Genomic DNA, 23,043 nt, shown 5'->3' on the forward strand with positions numbered 1-23,043 from the left:
GCTTTTGGTAAAAAACATATCTGCACTCTGCTCTCTCTGGCCATTTTATCAAAAACACATGATAGGTTTAAAATTACTGACAGTAGGATCTCATACACTTGTACTAGTACAGCACTTACTAACATATGGTCACCATAAACATATCTGGACAGAGGTGATCCTCGTGATAGTCCCTTCCCAGAGGCCAATGAGCTATGGTTAGTAACTATATGGTAGGTGTCTCAGATAAATTAGTCAGCTACAGCTAAATTAGATTTCGCTGTGCCTAATAAACTGGTGAGTCAGTCCATTTGAATATTCTCAGCTTATTGACTGCACTGTTCCACTCTAAATCAAGTAGGTTGTTCTGCTGAAGCAGGTTTTCTGTAAAGTATGAGTACTTTTACTCGGATTTAGCTTTCCGGCACTGCTGTTTATAGCTCTAGTGGTTACTACTTAAAGGCTGTAATGCCTCTTGTCAGCAAACAGAGAAGCATTTATAGGTGGGATAGTACAGGTCTGTGGGTTATTGTGCTGGATTTACTATGACCACAGTCAATAGGTACCTGCTTAGGCAGCATAGGAAATGCAGCTGCTGTTGTGTTCTTTGCACTAATAGGTTCGGCCTGGTGTTTAGGGGGTTGGGACACGCTTTATGATGTCACTCGTCCAGTTATTTGAGAGAATCGCACATATTTATAAAGTGCATTCATTCGTAACCATTTTCCCTGTTAATTTTCTCCCAGCTTAGCTCACTGTTTTCCAGTGAGGTATGCCAGAACAGCACTGCTTCCTCTGGGGCAATCAGGCAAGTCTGGGCCTTCCCCAGTATGAGCATGAATTTAGGTAGGTGATAGGTGGTGCAAAATACGCTCCAAAAGATTCAACAGTGAATGGAGTCAGTGAAAATAATTGTATAATCTGTACAATCTGATCCAAACATCAACTTTTATGATTGCCATGTTCTCAGAAATTTTCAATGAATAACAATTTACACTCTCTGGGGTTACTGCTGTTTAGTTTTCCAGCAGGGACTCAGAAAGGCCTTTAGGGTTATGTTCCAGAGGTCAGTTATTGCGATGCATTTGTAAGTGCTCGATTAGCATACGGTTTAGAGATTTGCCATTAGTGTGCTGTTTGTCGCTTGGGGGACCCTGACATACAGCACTGAACCCTTCATTCATTAGAAATCCATAACAGCAATACAGGTGCTCGAAGGGCCCCCTGGATTTAATATGCATACATGCTGTGCTGTCTGATATTTATGCAATTCAATATCATTACATTTTCCGAATATATTACAGTATCACAGTATTTTTGCAATATTTATGTTTGGATGAATAAAGTTGATGAGCTCATGCTTCCTGAATACAGTTACTCTGTGCTAGAAGAATTTCACACAGCTTGACAAAGCTTGTTTTGATTAGACTGTTAGGTTCTCTCAAACCACAGGGACACAGCGTGCACAGTATGGTGAAGACCCTGTGGGAAAATCCAGCTCAAGACCAGCTTTATTTGAGTTTGATGGTTAGGCTTGTTTTACTAGCTTGGTCAAGCTGGTTCATACTAATGAACCAGGGTGGTCATGATGGTGAAGCAGTTTGGTCATGGTAATTGTGCTGGGCATCAGCTGAAGCTGCTTACACACTGAATGCGGACAATTCACAGCTGTGCTTCCAAACACATTAATTTCAATGAGATACACACTGCAGACACAGACTTTTGCTCTATGGAGTCTCAGCATGGCCAATCAGAGAGCAGTGGGTGTGTCTGGTAGTTCCCTCCAACATGGAAAGATTTATCTGTTCCTGAACACATGCTATATAATACAAGTCTGCAAACCCTATCATGACATAGCAAAAGAAGGCTTACCATGGTTGTTGGCGCAATAAAGGCAATGGTTCTAGCTAATGTGCTGTCTTGTTAACTAGCCAGTATACAAATGCAGACCCTTCCTCGCTAAAGAGAGTACCTCAGCTTTTGTGGCCAATCAGCAAGTGCCACACATATCGCAAGTGGTGTTGACAGCAGCTTGCCTGGACGTAAACGGCAAGCACAGTGCATACTGCGTTCAGTGTGCAATGAGCTTTGGTCATGGTAGTCGACCAGTGTGGTCATACCGGTCAGGTAGTATGCTCATGGTGATCAACCATCTTAGTCATGCTGATTAACTAGCCTGGTCAAGTTGGTCATGCTGGTAGAACAGCTAAACCATCAAACTCAAACAAACAACATACCCAGTGCTTGTCAAGCTTGAGCTGACCAGGCTGGAGTTTTCAGCAGGGGACTAACCAGACAGAAGCCAGATTTCCATGCATTTTAAACGTATTGCTTTTTTATATAGATATATTTCAATGAAACTGAAATGATATTCATCGCAGTTCACTTTTTGTCATTGTCACTGAATGCTCAGACTTAATACTGTGGGTTAAGTATATGTGAGTTCCCCCTCAGCACTCAGTCTCCTGCAATCACTCTGTGTTAAGACCAACATTATGGCTAGATTTCCCATCTCTTTGAAGGGGTTGCATCAAACTATCATTTAGACATAGACTACAAGGAAAAAAAAGACCTTCTGTCACTAATTTGCAGAGAATTGAACAATCTGAGTGCTCATTTTCTTTCGGCAAATGGATTCAGACAGGCAGATTCAGACAGCCGGATTCATCAGCCGCTCATCTGTGCTGTTTACAGTCTTTAATTGTCTGACAGTTCCTGTTTAGGCTGTGTCACTTCCAATAGCACTGACCACGGCATTAAAGTAAGCCACGCTCAGTCAATGAACTGCATTCTGTTTCTGTTAGTGTTGCTGAAGCTGGAGTCTATCAGAGGTGCCCCCCCCTCTCGCTCTCTCTCTCTTCTGCTCCTTACTGACTTCACAGCAGCACTGACAAAATACATTTGCATGGTGTACTTTAATGAAAGTATTTATACTTTATTAGTATTTCCATTTTTGGAGACTTTTTACTTTCATTCCACTACATTTCAAGGTTCAAATTCCTACATTTCTCTCTACTAACTGTTTTAAAATGGGGAAAAAACCTTGAAATGATGTGAAATGATCATTTCGTTATCTTTTAATTATTCATATCTATATCTAAAAAGCCAATAACAGCACGCCATTTAAATCACCTATATCCCACATATTGTCTTATACTTCACCCCTAATAGATATTATTATAGTAGAGATTACCTTTTTTAAAAATATCGTAAACTCAGTTGTCATAAAAACCAACAGCTAAAGACTTCAGAGTTTACCACAAATGGTTTCACAATCCTGACTGGTGACTCTAAGCAAAATATGTCCCACTTTTTATATCGTAGCATTGTCCCAGGTTAGCATTGGTAGCAATATCAGTTGATAATATGGTGATTATATATTTTGTGCATCCAAATATAAACACTGGACAGTACTGCGTGTATGACTGAGACACAAATATTACTCAAATAGTATAATACTACTGCTGATGTATGGTGCAGCCATCTAGGATTTTGAACTCGGGTTGGTGTGGCTCTCCCAGCTTTCCCAAGTAGGAAATCCGACTTGTGGGGCCATTCAGTTTAAATTTCCTACTTGGAACTCGGAAAATCCAACATCCCAGTTCAAATGGAACAAAGTATAAATTCCACTTCTGTCAGCCAAGGACAGAAAGCTGAGGCTGCGGTTGCTACAGGCTCACCAAGACTGGATGGTTGCAGACAGGAGAAACACAGCAACATAGCAACAGCATGATTTCATGTACCAAACCAGTCCAGGCTGGTATTTTGGGTCTTATAAAACCAATCAATCCTTGCTTGAATGTCACAGACTGTTTGAGTATAGTTGCTGTGTTGTGCATGCCAAAATGCCAAAATGTACCCATCTTTCAAAGGCTACTTCTAGTATAGTATAAGTCTCAAAAAAGTCTCAAATATCTTGTGATATGGATTCAACAATCATGAGGTTGTTTTCAGAGTAAAAGGAGGGTCTTCTCAGTATAATGTGCTCAGTAAGAACCATTACAGAACCATTGCCTTTATAAAAACCCATTAAAGAACCTTGTTATGTCGCTTTTACTCAAGTAACATTTTGTCATGGGTGTCTGTTTATTTTCTGTGTAATGTTTATTTGGTCAATTTAACAAAAACAAAGGTACAAAGGTCATGGTATAGTTTATAAGTTATGTTTTTGTAATCCATTATGTACAATATAAAGAAATAATATAATATGAAATAATATATAATATAACATATATAATTGTGGGGGATTTATTAATGTATTGTAATTCATAAAATCAACAAGACATGCATTTTAAATAAGACTGTCCAAACTTAATTAACGCTGCAGTATATTTGTGCGTTAATAACAAGGCCCCATTGCTGCTCAGATGTCAGTTAACAAGCTGAAACAAGAGGTAGGAACGAACCGTTGGGAAATACATGATTAATCACGCTCACTCCCTACTTTCATTCCTCTTTGAGTCACAGTCTGAGCAGAAAGGCCAATAAATAAATGTGCCATGTGGGTATCCTGGAGGAGACTGTGGTCCGTCTGTGGTCTGCAGGTGGTGACTGCTCAACCTTCTGTGTCTCCGGTGAAGGCAAAGCCCAGAGAGAGAGAGAGCGAGAGAGAGCGTCCACGCAAGGATCAAAGACAACACAATCAATAAGATATATAACATAACAAATAATGCCGTGGGTAGCTCATTAATCCTAACATGGGCTTATTACGCTGAGTGCAGGTTTGTCCTGCCGGGTCACTTTGCAGCATTTATTGAAATTCAGCACACTAAGGCCAAAACGCTAGGAGAAACACCAGACTTCAGCGATACGAGGGTCAGGACAAAGTGAGCTCAAAGTTAGATGTGTGTGTGAAGGGTTCACACTTGAGTGATTGTCTTTGTTGTATCACAAAAAAGAGCCATTGTTTAGCCTTGGTCACTCTCAAAGCTACCTATCAATCAAGCATTCTTTAATGCAGTACATTTCTATTAGTGCTACAAAGAAAGAGCTTGCGCTAACGTATACTAGCGTGCTTCATCCTGCCTGTTTTCCCGTTTTGGACACATTAGATAGCGTTAGATGGTGTGGAGGTGTTTTCGTAGGCACAGGTGACATTGGGCCGCGGCCTCCTGTGATGTTGCAGCCGAGAATGATGGCTTATCCTTCTGTGCCCTTGAAGGCAAGGTGTCTCTGCATAGCCAATCCATCACAATCAATGCAAGATCATTTATATTAAATGCTCTTTTAAAGTGTGCCCAATGACACTGTATTTGGAAACAGGGATGACTGGAAGCCAAGCAGTAAACTGGCCCATACCTGTCCCCCTAATTTATGACCCGGGTACATAGAGAGGCTAAAGATGGCAAGGTCCACAGCCTGATGCATAATAACCCCCGGCCTGTTTGATCTCTACTCTCAGGGCACCGGAGCTTTCTGTCAAAGAGGTGAACAAAACCCATTAGAGAGGACCATAGTTTACGAAGAGTAATATAGCAATTTACATAAATAGTGTGTCTGTTGCTCTGTCCATTAATCTTGCTGACATCTCAACCAGGTAATTTATTTATATGTGACTGGTCTAACAGTGGATTAATTAAAAGGCATTGTTATTAGCATAAGGAAGAGGCGTCGCCTTGACAGGCAGCGCTATCCCATATATGGAAATAATGGATATGTGTTATTGGTACATATTCTAGTCTGGGCAACTCTTGTTTTCTAACCTTATCATAAACATATCATATGTAATAGGCTCTTCATATCTTTATGTTTTCAGTTAGTTAGATAATTCTTGGTAACAGAGTCACTCTGTGAAATGTGTGCCTTTTCCACAATGCAAAAAATTTTTTAATATATACATATTTTTTTACAACATGAAATAAATATGTTCATCTTTTAAATTATGGGCTTAAAATCCTTACTAATATTGTTTTATTCAGAAAAGGGATCCATATTCACAGTTAAATGTGATAGGGTGGGAAATTCCATCCAAAAATGGGCCCATTCCTTCATATGGAGCCCACTTGCCAATTAACTTGGAATATCATTTTCTTGCATTAATAGTGTAATGTATTTACTTATGTAATGTATTTTGTGTGATGGTTGAGTTGAGCTTGACGGACCCTGCCTAGCATAAACAAAACAACAAATAAAGAAGCTGAAAGAACATCAGAACTTGACTTTTTGTTCCTGGCTGCTCAAAGGCATCATGCAATGTCACTTCCTCTTCGTGATGTCTTTTAAAGCAACAGTACATTATTTATTAGACAAAACAAGTTAGCGTGACGGGGTGGTAAGTGACCACATTTTTTATAGAACACGATTTTGAATAAATATTTATTTTGAATAAAACAAGAACAAGCATATCATCTGTTTTGATAAAAACAACATTTATTTGATTATATTTTAGATGGAAATGTCATGTTGGTTAATACAGACATGTGAAAATGACCATGTACTAATGTAATATTATTAAAAATAGTATGCCACTCTTTAAGAAACAGTGTTTTCCCATATATCATGTTAACAAGAACATGTGAATGAATTACTATAAACTCTGGGAAACATGTTTCCCATTTTATAGAATGATTTATAAAAGAAATAATGTGATTTAAAGCTGCTGAAAAAATAAATGTAATATATTCATTATGCAATTTCATATGTAGTTAATATGCAGCATACATACATATTTCTAGGGACTTCATTTTGGTAAACAATATTACATTCATCTTTATGTGGCTGAAAGGGTTTTTCTGTTTTTCCACCTCAGTAATGACCTCATAAGGATGACACAACACTGAATTGAGCAGCATGCACACGTTGCTTACACTTCTGACTTTAATATTCGTAACCATGCTTTAAAGGATGCCTGCACTAGTGAAGTAATAACTGGGAGCAGAGGTTTTCCTCTGACCTCACAGTCTGCTGCCCCCAACAACAAAGAACACTCCAATGGGATGGATGTGTATTTCATATGATGAATGGTTTGTTTAGTCCCGTCTCTATCAAGATCAATCTGTCCCCTCCTGTAATGACAGGACTGACTGTTGTGACTGTGCGCGTCACTGGAATAAAAGTGTCCCATCAATACATACACACAGTATGCTTTTCCGTTTATTTTGATGGTGCTACTTTTAAAAAAAATTAAGAAGATTTCTTGTTTGACTCACAATCCAGTGCATCAGAGTGATGCAACAAATAGACATCTTTCCTGAGTAATTCTGAAATCTAATGAAACAGTTCGTGAGAACTCTACTCAGCTGTTAGAAGGCATATGTTTGTATTCTAGTCTTTGTGACGTATTTCCAGAGCTAGGACCAAACCTTTGAGTTGCAAGTAACAAATACGTATCAAGTCAGTACAGGTAAGTCAGTTTTTTAATTAACTTTTTATGTATTACCTTTTCAAATATATGGCAAAGTTAATGTTACATGGAGACCCATGACAGATGCAGAGGAGCAATTCTCAGAATTTGATGACCTTTCAATCTATGTAATATGGTTCATAATATCAATTAGGGAAATAGGTAAAATGTAAATCACATAACATAACAGAATGTCTTTAATAAATATTCAAAGTCTGTTTTTCCTGACTAATATCAGCATTTTATCATGTCCCAAATGCTTGACCACATTTACAACAACAAAGTAATTCTATATGTAAATAGATGTATGTAAATAAAAGCCTTCAGTGTTCAGTAAATATTTCAGGTTATCGTTTCTCTTTTCTATACAATAAAACATTTGTACGCTTAAATCACACTTGTCAATCTCAATGTGTCAACATGCCTCTTTAGTTTATAAATCTTCACTTTAAACAAAATATTTGGCACAATGGAATAATATCTTATGTGAAAACACCATTTTGTTCACTAGAGTTCACTAGTAAACAACAGCATTAGACATTTTACCACAAAACCTTCATAACATTTTCGAATGCGATGAGTGATTGTCACTTTTTCATCTCCACAAAGGTATTTACTCCTGAGAATGACTCAAAAAATATAGTAACTACATATACAAAAAGCTATTTTTTTGGGAACTTCAAAACTGGTGTTTCTACACCAATGGTGTACCTAAAGTCTCAGTCTTATTCCGTCTAAAAAGGGATATTTAAATGGGTGCAAATGTTTGTTTAAATGAAAAAAAAAAAAACAGAAAACATATTTAACTATTTAAATGTAATTTTATATTGAAGGTTTGTTATAGTTATTGTGTTTTCAGATGAAAAATTCACCTTGGTAAAATGATGTTAAAGGCGTATAGGGTAAACCATTCTTACCTAAGGTAAAAATCATCTTCCGGAGAAAGTATGTGTGCATGTCAATGCTGGCCATAGTTAACTGTCTAAACATGTGAAATCCAAGCATTCTGTGTGCTACTGTGATCTCTATCACTATTCAATAATGTAATAGCACATTAGTTTCTGAATGAGTATGTGCAGATTGCGAAGAGCTTATTTTGTATTTGTATTTCATCAGAATAACGATTGTGTCTGTAGTGTGATGTTGATTACTATTCATGTGTTTTCATGCTCAGAATGGCAGTTTGTGCCACAAACAAAAATAAAATAAAAAGACTTTTCAGCTTCGTCAGATGACAGCGACTTTAACTGTCTAAATAAATGTGACAGAAGCACTGAGAAGTCCTATTATAAAAGGAGAAGTGATCATTTCCATAGGCAATGATATAACTGGAAGAGGACAGAAAGGAACACACTCACTGCTACGTCTTTCGCCAGTCTCTGGCACTGAATCTGATGGGTTAGACTCTCCCCTTGATTCTTGCACAATAGGAAATTACACTGGATGTTGAATATGAGGCAGGCATTCATGGTCACGCCGTGTACAGATGGCCAGGTGTCAAGGTCTCAGGTTTCTCGCGTCACCAGCCCGCCCTGATCAATATGTCGTACAGTCCTGCAGTCGAAGCGAAATGCTCTGGACTCGCCTCCTAATAACACATTTGCAGCCATAAAGGTAAGGATTAACGAGAACAAATGACTTGGCTTGCTGGGGTGCGCCACCACGCTCTCTTGCCATGCATGAGCTTTCAGATCGGGCCGGGCCTGTCAGCAGGTTCATTACCCCGGCTGCGTTACGGCCTGACGGGCCGAGCTCAATCACACTGCGCCCAGAATGCCCACAAGATGAAAACATAGGTCAGGTGTGAAATCATCAATGCAGTCAACACACCCGCATAGTCCTAAATATGATAAACAAGCCAGGGGGCATCCATTATGCCCTGGTCTGATTCTTTAACGTTGACATAAATAATAAATAGGCAGACTGATGGGTTTTGTGAGTCCAAAAAAAATGGGAGGGTGGCAATCGCGTAATCGCAAGAGCAATAAATGCAGTGATTTGCGAAAGCTGTTACGTATATGTCCTGTAATGCAGCTTTGTAACAGACGCGAGCATTAATGATGGCCTAGACGAAGCTGTTCCGTTTACTCACAAAGCAAAGCTTTAAATGTTAAAAGCCAAGCATGTGCATATTGCAGGTCATTGCTCACTCATAAATATTTGACAGACTGAAATGAACAGTATGCATCACAACAGGAGGGTCCTGGATGATCTACAGCTAGCTGTAAACATGCATAATGTCTCATAAAAGTAGAATATATAAGAGCACAGATAGGACACAATACAAAGCAGGGCATTTAAAATGTATATTTAAGAGCTGTATTTCATTGGTGTCCTTTCAAAACCTTGTTACTGGTTTTTATTTTTGGCTCCAGCTGAACTTTATGATGTGAACACAATTGGTGTCAGTCCAATAGGAAATGTCACTAAGTTACTGGACATTAAAGTTAAGACCGCTTTTTTATCTATGAAAGTAGACTGCAAATGCACCAGCATTTCTGAGAACACAAATACAAACAAATAGTATGGATGGATGGTTAGGCTAAAATAGCCAGCAAACCATATATGTTCATACATACAGTATTTAGATATTTATACACACACACATACTGAGTAGGTCCCCTTTGTGCCACCACAACACACCTGACCATTCCAGACATGGACTCCACAGTAGTTTTGAAGGTGTCCTGTGGTATCTGGCACCCAGACATTAGCAGCAGATCCCTTAAGTGCTGTAAGTTGTGAGATGGAGCCTCCATGGACCGCATCAATAAGCCTTAGGTGCCTATGACTTTGTCACTGGCTCACCGGTTGTTCTTTCTTGGCTGACTTTTGGTGGATATTCGCCACTGCATACCAGAAAAACCCTGCCTGCCGGATATTTGGGAGATGTTCTGACCCAGTCGTCTGTATCTCAGATTCTTATGCTTGGCCATTTTTCCAGCTTTTAATATGTCACCTTCGAGAACGAGAACTGTTTACTGCCTACTACTATATATCCCACCCCCGATGCCACTGTCAGTGGTACCAATATTGACAGATTTCTGTATTGTACACACATGCAAATATCATGTATTAGACGCATATGCATAATATATGGATCATATTTATACTTTTGATTGGTTGGTAAATACATATATGTATGTTTATATAGTAATCAAGTTATAGAGCATATATCTGATCTATCTATCCTGCAAGGTTTACGTTATAAAGTTTCTAGTCATTTCAATGTCATAAATTAGTTTTACTTGTCACAACTATTCTTTCAAATTTGTATTGTTCTAATTTTTAATGTACAATGTTGAATTTCCAATGTAGGATCCCACAGTATGTCCCGATGATCATAGGCATCTAAAGAATGCACAGCGGAAAGCAGCGATATTGTTAGCTGCTGTCGGGGGAACAGAAGTTGTCTAGTAGCAGAAGTCACTCTTGTGAACTTGTGAAGCCTGACCTTTCAGTGGGGGATTTTACATGCGGCCGTCGCTTGTCAGGCATGTATAACTGCTGGCCTGTGAATGCATAGGAGGTAATCAACACTGTTTAAATGCTGCTTTGCATATGCATGCATTGTTAATTAAATGCAAATCAGGCCTGGCCCACCCGAGCAGCTCCTCTTGTAACCTACTGACTGACGCCGTCAAAGAAAGGTTACTGCAGACAGACAGTGATGTGTTGCTTTGTTTATATTGAGATGCTGTCTTTACTCTGGATACTTTGTATCTGTCTTTTCATTATTTTTTGGCAGACTGGCCGAGGTTTAACCCCTTAAATTCTTATTCTAAGACTTATTTGTCAGTAATTCATTTTAGTTTTTTTGCTTTGAGGAGATGCTTTAAGCACATATACAAAGTGTGTGGTTTTTTGGAAGGTATTAATTCAAGTGTTACTGTTAACATGACATATGAGAAAATAGTATTTCTTAAAGAGTAGCATACTATTTTTACATGACCAACATGACATCTGCCAAACATGGCATCTAAAACATCACCATGTCATTTTTTAAAACCTATATATATATATATATATATATATATATATATATATATATATAGATAGATAGATAGATAGATAGATAATGTGACAGAAGCACTGAGAAGTCCCATAATTGAGGGAGAACTGACCATTTAAAGGCTAAATTTCATATCATATAGCTATGGACATAAAAATAAAGTGTGTTTTTTAGAGTAGCAAGTGATAGACCCATCTACTGATTTTGCAGTTTAAGTGGTTGATGCTTAATTTAAAGTCAGATTTAGAAATATGTGACAATTTGGTCCAGAGTGCTGGAAATGCTACAAATGCACACATGCATGCAGACACTTGTGATACATATATGTATGTGGCCCTTTTAAATATTTCCTCACACAAAGTTGTGAACCCAAATAATCCGACCCGGTTCCAGCCATGAAGAATGCATCCATAATACATAGTCGGGGCATTAACGTCTGCAGAACAACATATGAATTATAGATCATGCGCATATGGATTTTCATGTGCCTGAAGACAGCTGAAGTATCCGCCCGGTAGGTATTGTCATTTCCTGTCTGTCACTGGAGGGGGAAAAGTTGTGTCAGCGATGGAGTGTAATTGGCATGGCACCTCACCAAGCTGAAAGAATGGAGAGAAGAGTGGAGAGGCCTGCCAATAATGCCACTTCTTTAAGCAGAGGGCTTCGATCCAGCAGAGGAGTATTAGGCAGTATTCAAGCTAGAGCAGTTTTACTGGGAAGGGAGTTCTGTAATTTAATTTGTAAGGGATTTAACTTGTCGATTTGTATGGGATATAGGATCTGTGTAATAGAGCATTCGGAAATTCCTGTCAGCTGGTGAAGTTGGAAAAATGTCATGCTACCAAATGGCAACTCCCAGATGTTTGTATTGGAGAGAGAATCAGAAATTGGAGCAGGGACTGACAAATTACATTGCTCACTGCAAAACAAATAAAAAATAAAAAATCAATCCATCCATCAATCTTCTAATCTGCTTCTTCCTGGTCAAAGTCTGGAGCCTACCTGAAATTGGGTGCAAGGCAGGAATATGCCTTGAAGAGGGTGCCAGCCTATTACAGGGTACCGCACTCGCACATGCAAACTTAAGGCCAACTGAAAGTAGGCAATTCACTCACCATATGTGAGTTGGAGGGGTGGGAGGAGCCCACATGCAATAATATTGCTAATTTTTAAGGTCTGTTCACTACAGGTAGGTCTAACATTAAAGTCATTTGTGTGCATAAAGAACTTTACCATTAAGTTTTAAATTTTACCATTAAGTACGTTTCTTCTAACCTTTGGAGGTTCTTCCATCTGTGGAGGAAACCTCTTCAGGTGTTTTGAGGAACCTTTAAGAAAAGGTTTTTAGAAGAAAAATATTCTTATACCCCCTCAGAGTTTCGCATGGAACATACTTTTAACAGTGTACAGCGCGTTTGTGGTGTGGATGGAGGAGAACCCAGGCTGGAATCTTGGGGAAGTTAACAGTGTCTGTTATAAATGACACAATATGTTTCATCTGAATATTTGTTCTAATAAAACTCTTTTTAACTCATAAATAAGTTCACAGGCTCAGAGGCCATAAATAACACATAGAAATTCAAAGTGTGTCATATTCACAAGAACGTAAGTTGATTAAAGATCTATCCCCATATTAGGTAATAATATACAGATATACTTATGGAATTTTAATCATATATAATAGGCCATTCATTTTTGACTGGTAACACAAAAGCATGATAGATCAAGATTAGGAAGGTCCTAAAGGTTCTTCACTTCACTGGTGTAATACTAAACAGGGGTGCTGCCAGGGTTTTTTGGCCCCATGCCAAAACATTGAGTCAAAGTGGGCCACACTGGGCCACACAACTCTAACAATTCTGCTAAAATGCTCAATGAATACATGTTCAGGGTCTATGTCAATCACAGGTCCATATGAGCGTCTCACTCCCCACCCCCATTATGGTGCCCCTGACACTCAATAACAGTAACAGGACACATTTCATATTTCCTTCAATATGTACTGTTACAGTCAATTTAGACATGACAATATTTACCAATGCAGGTAACTAATTTCAGAAGTTTTATGTATCAGGACCTTCAGAATGATCTAAATATATGATGGACTACAATCTCAGATCTAGTCAGTACTCACTTAAATTTCAAAAATAGCTCAGCTACAACTAATAGGGCTCAACACATTCAAACAGGGCTAGACACATTATAACACATCCAGTGTGAGAGAATGGGGGGGGGGGGGGTGAGCAGAGGGAAGTATAACAATGTAGGGAGTCGCGTGCCACCAGCCTGAATGAGCAGGTTTCATCACACACACTGACAAAAACACTTTGACTCAAGTCTAGTCTCCAAAGGCACTTAGACCTGCTGAAATTATTATTCACAAATGCGCGTTCGTGCCTCCAGAGTGTCTGGGCCGTACGGGCTTCTGTGAACTTGGGAAAACTCAGCGGTGTTTGCTTTAGTGGTGTGTCCGTGTGCTGCACTGTGATTTATTGTTTCACTGTCTCGCAGAGGCTCACTGTCACACTGTACTGTCATCTGCTTAGCTTGCTTAGGATATGGAGGACAGTAGTGTGAGGATGCGTGTTTATATATATGTGTGTGTGTGTGTGTATGTGTGTAAATATGTGTGTGCGACTTGCTGGTCCATCTCTCTGTGTGAGTCCTGATTTAGCAAGCCTGGAAGCCCGTGACTAACGGCCCACAGCTGAGCTTCTCTCTCATCCGTGACTGCTAGCGAGGAGGTCATTCATATCGAGAGAGAGAGAGAGAGAGAGAGACAGAGAGAGAGAGAAACTAAGAGTCACTCAGGGTGAGACCTGTTTCTCTTGCTGGCATGGTGGCTAATAAAAATTGCTTACATACAAGGAGAGAAATGCGGACGAGCGATCAATATTTTATGTAACAGGCGGCGGCCTGGCAGAGCCACGCAGGAGACGGGGGAATCAGGAGGAGATGAAAAATAGATTGCGTTAATCCAGAGATGTGATTTACTGCAATTATGTCATCTGTCAGAGGCCAGTTGTTTTGGGCACAGAAGAGGGAGTTAGAGAGAGTGAGCAAAAGAGAGAGTCAGAGAGAGAGAGAGAGAGAGAGAGAGAGAGAGAGAGAGAGAGAGAGAGAGAGAGAGAGCAACTGGCAATGGCAGAAAAGTAGATTTACTCAGGCCCTCTTATCCTTCTTTTGAGGTCATGGGCAAGGGGGGACACACCAACCCCAGAGAAAGAGAGACAGGGAGAGAGGAAGATAGAAAGTAGATATAGATGGAAGAGTTAGAGAGAGAGGGAGAGATAAAAGAGAGAGTGAGAAAGAGAGACACACACAGAGAGAGAGAGAGAGAGAGAGAGAGAGAGAGAGAAAGAGAGAGAGAGAGAGAGAACAAGTGAGAGGGGGAAGAGAGAGAGAGAGAGAAACAAGAGAAAGAGACAGACAAAGCGAGAAGGAGGGAGAGAGATAAAAGAGAGAGAAAGGGAAGGCAAGGCAGAACGAGAGAAAGATAGGAGAGAAAGCAGAGAGAAAGAGAGAGAGAGGGAGTTAGAGAAAGAAATCAGGGCGAGAGACAGAGAAAGCAAGTGAGAGGGGAAAGAGAGAGAGGGAGTGATAAAAAGAGACAGATGGGGGAGAGAGAGAACAAGAGAGTGAGGAGAGAAAAAAGAAAGAGTCTCAAATTCAGTTCAGAGAAAGTGCTTCAAAGGGTTCTTTGAGCAATGATATAAATGAACCACTTTTGGGGTTCCATGTTTGGGATGTGTGAAGGTGTGCAGAACCTTTTAAAGGTCTAAAAACTTTCACTTGATTATCTGATGTAAAGGTTCTTCACACTCTCACACATCTCTATTACCATCACGGTTCTTTAAGTATCTGTTGACGCCTGGCATTAACATGCATTTTGTATCCGGATAGAATCTGGACCTACCTTGACCAGTTCATTAAAATGCTCCCTAGTGTCACCAGATGGGATCTGATTTTGCTGTTTGAACCGCAAGAGAACAGACACTGTAATTCTGCTCTTATCTAACAGTAAAAAAACATGAGCGTGAGTGTGCACACACAAAAACACACACACACAGCAAGAGAGAGAGAGAGGGAAGGTGATTGAGCAAGAGGGAGGGACTGGCCAAGATCCACAGTAATAATTAGTCTTAATAATCTGCTTGTTTGTTTGTTTTCCACAGTCGCACACCTTTTACACTTGCATTAAATGTGGACGAGATCCGTTTCTGACCACCTCTGAATGTGGTTTGAGGGGTCTGATCAGAATCCAATCACAATGCATCTTGGGGATGTTTACATCTGGCTTTTTTTAATGTGGACAAGTTAAAATCCAAACACGATCCGACTACCAGAAAAACACATGTTAATGCCAGATGTCCCTATAGAAGAACCCTAAAGAGGTTCTTCTATAGCATTACACTTTTGGTTCCATAAAGAACCATATTTGTAATAGAGATGTGTGAGGAACAATTTCAAAGTGTAAAGAAATTATTTTAACCACCTGATTTAAATGTTCTTTACCAATTTATAGGTTTGTCACACTATGGCATCACTTCTATGATATTACACTTTTGGTTCCATTAAAAACAAAAAAACATATTTGCCCCTTAGCCCCTGTATGTACTGCCTACACTTCCTCTGCTCTCATAACTACATTACTGTCTTAATTAACATCAGTTTCATAGACCCTAAAATAGAGCCCTGTGGGACTCCACAAGATATGCTATATTAAATGGTTACATTTCACAAACAATTCATAACAGATTTTGAATTATGATTAACAACTGACTCATTAACCTAGAACCTCCCTAGAACCTTAATTTGTTTTTGGAACCAAAAGTAGTTCTTCTATAGGATCACCAAAAGAACCATTTGTAGCATTTTTATTATAATTTTTTTAAAGAGGAAATACGATTGGAATGTCAACAGTAAACTACCAGTTTCATCAGCTGTACAGGACGAGAGAGAGAAGTGAGGGAGGAGCAAAGGCCCAGGAGACGAGCGCACCACCCCGGTCCAGGCAGAGCTCCAGCCGTCCACATTCTCCTTCCCTGCTCAATGTTCCATGACAACAAGGTGAGACGGACAGCAGAGGTTAGGCCGAGCAGCTGCTTTCTGCGCTGCGGATTCCAGCCATTGAGGACCATCTGTCTATATGTTCACTCAGCTATATGGGAGCCATCTATCAGGCTGCAGCCCCACAGCTGCCGGTTCGTCAGCTCCACTGCCTTTCTCTTTCTCCAGCAAACTCCCTTTTAACACCCCACCTACCCACCCACCCGCACCAAAAGGCCCCCTGTTTCCCCCCTCCTCAAACAATGGTAGCCAGTTCTTCACTTTGTGTCACAGCGAATGGTTGATTTGATTAAGTTTCGAGCTCTCATTATGTTAGGTAGGGGTGTAGAATTTCAATGATAATCCATAATGCATGACCAGTTTTTTTTTTTCCTTTTTTTTCTCTTTTTTTTTTTTTGTTGCCATGGTGACATAAATTCAAGGTTACTGGCTCAGACGCATAATTGGGTGCGCATTGAGTGCTGAAGAGGTGCTGTTAAAATTCCCCTCATGAAAGTGGAGCATCAATCATGCTGTCGCAGATTGCAAAGTACTCATAATCAGATGAAATGCCTCGGAGAGAGAGGGAGAGACAGAAAGAGGGAGGGAGAGACAGAGGGAGCAAGAGTGATGAAGAATGAGAGAGAGAGAGAGAGAGAGAGAGAGAGAGAGAGAGCACTTGTGTGCCCTGGCAAGCTCCAGTACCAGCAAAAAGGAAGTTGTAGTATGTCTTAACATTCTCTTTTTCTCTTGTTCTTTCTCTCTCACTCACTCTCTCTTTTTCCCCGCCTGTCTCTCGACCTCTCTTTTCTGGCATAGTAAAAACTGAGACTATTTCAGGCAGTCTTGCAAGCTTTTTTAAAGCACTTTCTTGTAACTCGGTCTCACTTCATTTGGCTGCTATCAGGCTCTGGCAAGCACGAGTGTAGCCCAGTGTGTGTGCAGGCCAGAAATGATGGGAATCAATTCTCACCAGAGATCAGTGGCCCTATGACAACTGCAGCCCGCTGCCCGCAGCTCATCAGACCCATTTTAACACCAGACAGGAGCAGAGATTTCGGCCTGTCTGCGTGTTTGTCTTCCTGCAAAACCCTATTAAAAATCACATCATCTTCACCATTTCTGGTTCTTGGCCCCCTTTTTTTGCCTTTTGGGTTTGCAAGATGAGGTTTCAGGTAGAGTACAAAAGCTCTGCCTATGTGTGTGGGTGTGTGAGTGTGTGTACATTATTCAGAAATAAACAGAAATGTTCTAAACAAATGCAAATTCAGATTTGAATAGGAGGTACGCTAGTTATTTCTTGTTTACTGTGTAGGCTGAGTTTTTGATCAGCAGGAAACAACTTGTAACTTGCCAGACATGACCTCGAGATTCACTTTCACATACTTGCATTTTTGTTGAAGACTGTTTGCTTGTGTGCATCTGTTCCTTTCTTGTCTGCTTTTTTCTATGATTCTGCCTGATCTGTATTTCATGGCCTCAGCAAATATATTGTTAGAGCTCTCAGCACAGGCCTATGGCCCACCGACAGGCCAAAAGTATTATCACAAACTTCTATTACCAAAGAATAGCCCCACTAGTTTGAACAGAGGTTCCTGTAGTTACTGAATAATACACCTTAATAACAGAGTATATTTTTACTTTCATACCCCTGTCGCAAATACACATGGTTTGAGCCATCCGCCTGTAACACTCTTGTCAGATGGAATGTACATGCACATAGACAAGCAAAAGTTGCAGAAAACAATGTTATGTTTTTTACAAAAATGTATGTCTTGAAGTAAACATGCATGCATAGATATTTTTTTTTTTGCACACAGCTGTAGCATTTAGCATGCCAAGCTAACGCAAGCTGAATCATAGATAATATGCAGATAACACCTGACTATAGCATACAGGAATGTTGGGGTATGCTAACACAAGAGCAAATAACAGCTAGACCAACTAAATGAAGCTTACAAAACATGGATTCCACTTGGATTTTTCCAAGTAAAAAATGGGCGGGAAGCTAGCAAACATAACAGGACAGCAACTAATGAAGAACTAAGAACACTAATTATAGATATCTGGTATAGATGGTATAGATGTCTGAGCAAGTTTAATAAAAACATCTGAAGATGTCTAACTAACTAAACCACTGTCGAAATGGGGCAACTTAACATATAAACAAAAACTAAACAAAACAAGTCAGCAGCTAATCATTTTTTTTACTTACCAACATCCTTTTAGCTGTTTTAGTTCTCTCTAATAAGTGAAAGCCAGGGCTAATAAGAATAAGCCAGGGCTTTTAACACCAAGTACAAGTACCACAGTCCGACACATTTGCCTTCTGTTCTCTGTAAACAGGCCAAGAACCTCTGTAGCTTTCATAAATTTCCACTCTTTCAGCTTTTACTTTCTTTAATTTCCATCCGCCACATCTGCTGTTCTGTGACGTCTTGTTGGGTGTGCAACCATGACAACAGAGCTCTGATTGGTCTGCCTAATTTTAACATAGCCGTACAAATGCAGAAAATAGAGCATGCTGAAATTGTAAAAATTATGCAGCATCAAAGTCCATCAGTTTCGACCTCAGTGTGAAAAACTTTAATATACTTTAACATTAATATACATGTGTTGGTTTTTACGTGTGTTCTTTTCTTCTATAAAGCTTCTCCTTATAACCAGCTGAAGACCCATAGTTGTTGGTGTGTGGTGTGTGCAGTACAATGTTATGCAGTTCCCATTGGGGATCTCTGTTTTGTTCCACCAAAGTTACACAGTGCAGTAGCATCTTTTCGAACTTGGAACCAATGACATTGACAGAGACGCTATTCTCTCTATAACAAAACAGTGTACCAAGCTGTTATTTTAAGGGAAAATTGCTACGTAATGTCCCTTTAAAAGACCCATCAAACATAAAACTGTGTTTTGGCTACATCAACAGCTGGCTCAAATCTCTAATTGGCTTAATTTTTCCCCTTACATTTCAGGCTGCATAGAAATTTGCAATGCAGAACAAGAAAGGTTTATGAAGCCTTTCCTAAGTTGTCATGATCCTTTTATTATACCCTTGGTAGTAATAAATTATATTTCTCAATCATAATCTTTTTCTCTACAACTGCCAAAGCAGTTTCTATGGATATACTATGATTGTTAAAACCAATTGTAACATCATAAATCCCTAATAAACACTGATCAAATATTATGTGAACAAGCACTTTGATGTTAAAGCACTATGATGATACAATCAGCCTGTTATTGCCAGCAGAAGGCCAAATATCAAGGATTCAATTGTTTTGGTGGGGGAGCAGCAATATTACCAGCTATCGCTGCTTTTATTGTCCAGCACTGAAGCTCTTACTGAGCACAAGTGTCTTTTTACGTATGTAAACAAGGTGTAAGACCACTCAGAGGACAGCTAATTGCACTCTCTATTTCGAGAATCATCAGCACTATAAGCTTTAAGAGAAACACTCCAAGTCCTCCAATAACGGCACAGACTTTATTTCTTAGACCCTGCTGTGCATATGAACCCCTCTCACCTTACACTGGAGTGCGGCCTAGAGATTAAACCCACTCAGAGATGCGCTGCTCCAGTGCGAGCCGTGAATTAATCTTCAAATGCATTTGCTGTTGTTGCATCAGGAAACCATCATAGAAGGGCTCTCCAAGCCGTGTGAGTAACAAGGGAAGTTATTTTGTTTCAGAGCACAAAGAGTAGCGGGTTATTATCGAGACGGCCTTTTTAAAGGCAGGGTTTCAGACGTTTCTCTAGGTCCAATTTCTCTCACCGCCGCAGTGTTTATCATCTAGCAGTCTGATGGCTACCTCGGAGCCTACTCCACAGGGATCCGCAGACAGAGATAGCCATCAGATTTTAATGAGCCTGTGTGGCTCTCGCTCTGCACAGGTGTGGATCTGCCACGACGCAGCTCGTTTTTGAAATTCACCACCCATACCGACCCAACCCCGTCAATAGGTGGTAACTATAAAGCTGAAAGTATATTCGCCTGAAAGGCACTGTTGGTAATCGTCATATAGATCTGTACTCAAAGTCACTGTGGGTAATAAATGCATAAATCCGTGCTTGAGTGATGACAACACCAGGGGGCCAGACTTGGACCCTCATGTTAAAACGACCAATGTTGTACTGTACCCACCTGCCTCGCTAGATGTATTTTTACAATAATAGGGTTTTAATAGGGTTCATTCACCTCTTTCTTGTGAATTCTGATGTACACATTGTTTTCTTTTTTAGATTGTGGCAATATACTCTTCAACTGAAGAGTTGAGCAAGACTCTTGTCTTGCTCCCTCTGGTCAAATGTTCTGTTGCTGTCAATTGCTGTCAAAAGTGACAAGATAATGAACATATCTCCAAAAAGCATGAAGTTAAAGAAGAAAATTATTTCATCTCAACATTTTAATCCAGAATAGTATTATTATTATTTTATGTACATTTGTATTAGGTAGGTTTAGCTGATGCACATTATCAAACCAATCAGCAGCTATGGGCTGTAAGCAGCTGCCCAGTACTCTAATAATTAAAATAGCTGAAGCCCACAGAGCAGAAGAAGGCCATAAGGAGACAGTAAGTAAGTATTTTCAGGGAGATGTCTCCTCAGTTTGTAATGTAATTATAAAGTGGCAGTTAACAGGAATGATAAAGGTTAAGTTCAAGAATTAAAGGTCAAGAACTTTTAGAGCTAACTGCTCATGGTGCCCTTTTTTTTACCTTTTTGAAGTTATCAGAAGACCACAAAATTGAGTTTTTTAATGTAACATCTAAACAAGACTGATGTTTTTTGGAAGGTCCTGTGGACATATGAAACTAAAACAATATCATAGTATAAATAGTAAAACAGTATTAAATAGTTTAGGCTTGTGTTGCAGCCAGTGGCACAGTGAACATTTCACTGGTAGAGAAAAGAATGGATTTATTAAATTCCAGCAAATTCCTGCATCACACATCACACCATATGTAAAAATCTGAGGATGATGATGAGAAAAGAGAAAAACAGCAAGCTGGCCTAAGAATCTAGCAGAACTAAAAGCTTTTTACAGGAAAAATAATGAAAAGACTCTCAGCTGCTACAAAAAGTGTTTACACGTTCTTACACGTTTAGACGTTCTTATCCAGAGCGACTTACAAGGTTACTCGTATTACAGAGATAGGCCAATGTAGTGTTAGGAGTCTTGCCCAAGGACTCTTATTGGTGTAGCGCAGCATAGTCACCCAGACCGGGAATCGAACCCTGGTCTCCCACATGGTGTTGTTGTAACGGAATGGCAGGTGGTGGTGTTATCCGTTGCGCCACACCAACCATGTCTACAGGCTGTGATACTTGCCAAAGTACAAACCATGTGGGGAGCCCAAACTTTTGCTTTGAGCTTTTTCTTTTGTTTTTGAAACTATTTTATAAGATGGAAATAGAAAATGATTTTTGCTTAAGATTATTTTTCATTTTTAACTTTGTCACATTTTACTTTCTGTATCTTCCCAGTTACAGATATTTCAGCCAGGGCTGTCCTAGCTTTATTATGCTAGTGTATGGAATTGCATACTTATATTAGAAATTATTTATATTCAGTTTGCATTTTGTAAAAACAGGTTTAAGACAAATTGTTTCAATTTGGAAAGGAAGAGAAACATAGTAAACATGTCAAAATGTTTTTTCATTTCTGCAGTACAAAACTGTAAACACATCTATAACCCCAAATCATATTCCTCAAATTCAAGTAATAATAAAGAAAGTGTCCTTTCAACATACAAACAAGAATGTAGTATGAATTAAAAATGCATTGTTGACTGGATTTGTGTTCATATTCATGAGCACATTTGTGGGTCTCACTTGCTAGGTTATGGTTAGGATTTGAACCAGGGTTATATTCAAGGTCACTGTGAGGCCTTAGTTAGGTTTAGATTTTAGATGCAGGATAAGAGTAGGGTTAGGATGAGGTTTAGGGAAAGTGAAGGTAGGTTCTATCTATGTAGGTAATAAATAATGGATACAGATAATTGTAATTCATAATATTTTTAATATAGCTGATGAGGTCAATAAGAACATGACATCAGCCAGGGAGGACTCTAAGGGCCTGTAAATGTCCCTGAAAAAATTATTAATTTTAGCAGAATTGTTGTGAGAATGAGTTGTGAGGCAGAGTGTAATATTTTTTCATGGGGCCAAAAAACCTTGGCAGCACCCCTGATTTCAGCTGCCACTCCCACAACACCTGACATTTGTGTGCTTTAGGTGGACACATGCAATATGCAGACAGTAACAACACATTAAGAGTTTGTCTGTCATTTAACTTCTAAAAACCATTTGTTCATAGTGGTGGTGATAAGATCCAGACGTCTGGAGCTTTTAAACATGAAATGGTCACAAATATGTTGAGAAAACTTCCACTATAGTTTTGAGCTTTTGGCCACAAATGTTAATGTTGGAGAATCACATGGAGGAAGTGAGACAAAATAGTACTTGTTGTTTATTAATATTTGTATTTACTTTTTCAGACTAACCAGATTGCATATCAAACTTGACGTGTAAGTTCACAGAGTACATAAAATGGTAGTTGTATGGTAGCATATATTGTTTGGTGAACATCACAAGCAATGGTTATCACCTCCGGTAAGCATCTCAAGAACGCTACATTTCACATCAAAACGCTCTGAATGG

The sequence above is a fragment of the Salminus brasiliensis genome, chromosome 10 (assembly GCF_030463535.1).
Source record: "Salminus brasiliensis chromosome 10, fSalBra1.hap2, whole genome shotgun sequence".
NCBI classification, from domain to species: Eukaryota; Metazoa; Chordata; class Actinopteri; order Characiformes; family Bryconidae; genus Salminus; species Salminus brasiliensis.